The sequence below is a fragment of the Calidris pugnax genome, unplaced genomic scaffold (assembly GCF_001431845.1).
Source record: "Calidris pugnax isolate Ruff unplaced genomic scaffold, ASM143184v1 scaffold211, whole genome shotgun sequence".
NCBI classification, from domain to species: domain Eukaryota; kingdom Metazoa; phylum Chordata; class Aves; order Charadriiformes; family Scolopacidae; genus Calidris; species Calidris pugnax.
In genome coordinates, this window is record NW_015091083.1 from 1,804,729 (window position 1) to 1,808,664 (window position 3,936).

A 3,936-nucleotide genomic window follows, 5' to 3' on the forward strand; every position below is an offset into this window, starting at 1 on the left:
ATTATTCAAAGTGGAGCTGCTTTATCCTAGGCAGCTCCTTCATAATGAAGTCAAAGAAATGTATTGTTTTCCCCTTCCTTTGGTATATGAAATTAAGACAGCAATTTGTACTACCTTTCAGTTTTCATATGCTCTTTGAGGTGCCTGCAAGAGCTACCCTGTCACTAAACTAGCTTTTCAGCTGTTTTTAAATCCCCCATTGTAAATAAATAAATAAATATTTGCCTTAACCATAACATACCTGCTTCTCTTAAACATAATATGACCAGTAACAAATATATATAACAAATATATTTAGAACAAATATATGTAAATATAAAAAAATTACCTCATGCATGATTCACACTCATCATAAAACAGAGCACTCTGCCACCATTCACAAAAAGTACACACTACCTTCATAATGGGCAACGCAAATGCTGGCATGATGGAAAATGAGCTTTGGAGAGCCGGGACTGTATCATACCCCATTCAGCTACTTGCTTACACTCATTGATAAAGAGCCACTAACACCGTGATTTAATGGTGCCACAGTGCCCTGATGGAGCAAGCCTTGGAGAAATTGAGCGGTTTACAAGTTCATGATGTCAACGGATAAGCCTGTCAACAGGCTTTCCTGTCTCTGTCACTATATTGGGAGGAGACATCGAGAAGATGGCAGGCGCGAGAGCTGGGACTTGGCAGAGAGCTTCTCCCTTTGCTCTAGGAGGCAACTCTTCCCTCTGCACGGTGGCCCCTCCACGCACCTTTATTCACAGACAGGCAGATATTTTATAGACATAAACAATCCTAAACTTTAAAAAAACCAAACCCCAAACACACAAAACATAAAGGGAAGAACTGCCATGGTAGATCAGGCATGGTGGCTTGGGCTCAGCAGCGATGCCTTCAGCTGTACTTTCCCTCCCACAAAAACTGAGGTGGGTCTGGGGAAGGGGGGGGGACCAAAAATAGTTGTAGGTTGGGACCAGGCCAGTACCGATGCCCCAGGGTACAACTAGACATTTTTGGCACCCCCTGCCCTGCTGGTGCCACTTCCAACCAGCACCCCCCAACCTCTCCTCAGCTCTTCAAGAGCCACGTGCCAAGGAAACTAATTCACGACAGCCAAAACCACACTGAAACCAGAAAAAAAAGACCACTAAAACCAGGCAAAAACCCATTGAAACCAAACAAAACCTGTTGAAGCCAGACAAGCAGGCAAAGCGCCGTTGACCGCAGCCAGGTGGTCACCTCTGGGGATGGGGGTGTTGGTCGACAGCCAGCTGAACATCATGAGCCAGCAGTGTGCCCAGATGGCCAAGAAGGCCAACAGCGTCCTGGCCTGTATCAGGAACAGCGTGGTGAGTAGGACCTGAGAGGTGATAATCCCCCTGTACTTTGCATTGGTGAAGCCTCGCCTCGAGTACTGTGTCCAGTTTGGGGCCCCTTACCATAAAAAAGACATTGAGGTGCTGGAGCGGGTCCAGAGAAGGGCAATGAAGCTGGTGAGGGGTCTGGAGAGTAAGTCTTATGAGGAGTGGCTGAGGGAGCTGGGGTTGTTCAGTCTGAAGAAGAGGAGGCTGAGGGGAGACCTTATCGTGCTCTATAACTACCTGAAGGGGGGGTGTAGAGAGGTGGGGGTCGGTCTCGTCTCCCAAGTCACAGGAGATAGGACAAGGGGAAATGGCCTCAAGTTGCGCCAGGGAAGGTTTAGATTGGATATTAGATAAAATTTCTTCATGGGAAGGGTTATCCAGCATTGGAACAGGCTGCCCAGGGAAGTGGTTGAGGCACCATCCCTGGAGGTGTTCAAAAGACAGGTTGACATGGTCCTCAGGAATATGGTTTAGTAACTTTTATTTCCTATTTCTTATTTATTTTTTTGTCAGAGTTAGGTTGATGGTTGGACTAGATGATCTTTAAGGTCCCTTCCAATCTAGACGATCCTATGATTCTACGGGATGTCACCCTGCCATTGACCTTTTGAAACCTGGAGGCCTACCTGGAGGGGGGCAGCCATTTTGGGAGGTTTTGTGAGGGAAGGCCACAGGCAGGATATCCTGGATGCCCAGAATGTGTCTGTGCCTCTACAGTACAGGGCACAAAATACTGCACTGTAGGTGGGTTTTTGGCAGTTGTGGGGCACGCGAGGCTGCCGGTTCAGCTACTTGTCACCAGAGCTTTCAAGCAGATGTCCTTGCCAGTCTGGTCTGGCCAAGCGGGGCAGCGAAGCTGCCAGCTCAAGCCAGCACTCCTGTGGCCAACGTTGCCAGGGCCTGGGTGGTGTCCCCTGGTTTTCACACACGCTTATTCTGATGCGCTTTGGCTAAAATATGCTGCTGAATCTTGGATGGAGCTGGAAGTCCAAAAGGCGCCCGCGCCTGGACGCTCAAAAGAGGAAAAGCCCAGCTTGCGGGGAATACGGGTATCGATCCCAAGACCTCCCGCATGCTAAACGAGCGCTCTACCATATGAGCTAAATCCCCTCCCCACCGAGGACTATTTCCCCCGCCGCCCCCCCCCGCCTGCCGCATACGGCCACAGCGTGCCCCCTCCGCGCGCACCAGCGACTTGTTGTCAGGCAGTTTGGCGCCCGCGCCGCGCCCCGAGAGGCGTGGTTCCGCGCGCCAGCCAATGGCGAGGCGGAGAGGGTAAGGATACGGGGAGATCGCCACCGCAGGCACCCACCCCTCCCCCTGAGGCCTCCTGCCGGCCTGAGCGCCTCAGCTCCAGATTGGGCGGAAAGGGTTTATTTTTAAAAGAAACCTGCTCTTTCTACTGGGCAAGGGAAACGCCTGTCAGGGTGACGTTGCCTTGTTGCTAAGTCGGGAAGGTGGGAAGGGAGATACACCCGCCCACTGCGTTGACTGGCCGAGAGGAAGCCGAGAGCCCGCCCCCATCCCCGCGCGACCCTATTGCAGCCGCGTATCTGAGTGACTGACATCCTCCAGACTGCCAGTGAGAGGCCGATCTCCGCACACCGCCCAATAGAAAGGCGCGAGCCCAGGAGGAGGGCGGTGCCGGGGCGGCATGATTGGCAGGCGGGGCGGAGGGAGAGGAGGGCTCGCAGGAGCTGATATGTCCGCCATCTTGGAGCGTCGGTGATGGTGGCAAGCGGTGGCTTTCCCGCCTAAGCGGAGGCAGCCTGGGGCCTGTGGCGGGGGAAGGTACTTGCTGAGGTATGGGCAGGATAGCGGTGAGCTCTCCCTGCGAGCGGGCCGGCGCTCTGGTGGCGGGTCGTCTTGGGCGGCGCGGGCCTGGCGCCTGCTCCCCTCCGCGCGGGAGGCTCTGGACGCTCCTCAGGCGCCGCCGGGCTGGGCCCTGCTGGGGCCTGTCCTGTGCGGCGCCCCCTCGCACACGCACCACTGAGCCCCGAGCGCCCGGACGGGCGCGGTGGGCCACGGCGGGGCCGCGGGATGCCGCGGGCCTGGGCGCGGCGGGGAAGGCCGCGCTGGAGGGAGTCCTGCCTGCCCGCCGCCTCTATTTTCCTCTGGCTGTGACGTTGGGTCCTTCGGCAGCTGCCCCGAAGCTTTTTTCCTCCGGCCGTGGTGCTTCGACCCGGGTGGGGAGCCGGCCGGCAGCCGCGGAGGGGCGGGGACGCCGCGGCCGTTCCGCGGCCCCTTTTGGTCGCGGAGCGTTGGCGGCCTGGTGCGGCGCGGAGCGGGTCGTGGCGCGGTTGGGTATGGTGGGCGGCGCATTGTTCCCTGGTAGACCGGAGGAGCTCTAAACTGGGTGTTTTGTCGAAATGGGGGAAGCTGTCTGTCCTATTCCCTCCCCCGGCAGTCGCTTGGGCTGTTGCTGTGGCTTACAGAACTTTGTTCTGGCTTCACTGGTATCTCTCGGGTAATAAAACAGATAAGGCTTGCAGATAGCTAATTTTGCATTCATTTTCCTTCTTTAAAATCGGTGCCTCACTAGTCCTTTAAGGACGCTGCCCGCCCCCCCCCCCCCCCC

General features: G+C 55.6%; 1 protein-coding gene across 11 annotated transcripts in view; it reads left to right on the forward strand.

The window, feature by feature from the left end:
• The first annotated feature begins 3,015 nt into the window (after positions 1-3,015).
• PPP6R3 (protein phosphatase 6, regulatory subunit 3) overlaps positions 3,016-3,936 on the forward strand; it is a 56,739-nt gene continuing 55,818 nt past the window's right edge. For 7 of the 11 annotated variants that reach the window (XR_001413730.1, XM_014957549.1, XM_014957546.1 and 4 more), the window contains exon 1: positions 3,016-3,161. The gene's annotated coding sequence lies outside the window, so the exon portion shown is untranslated. The remainder of the gene's footprint in view (positions 3,162-3,936) is intronic. The other 4 variants (XM_014957544.1, XM_014957550.1, XM_014957547.1 and 1 more) reach the window with 2 other exon arrangements.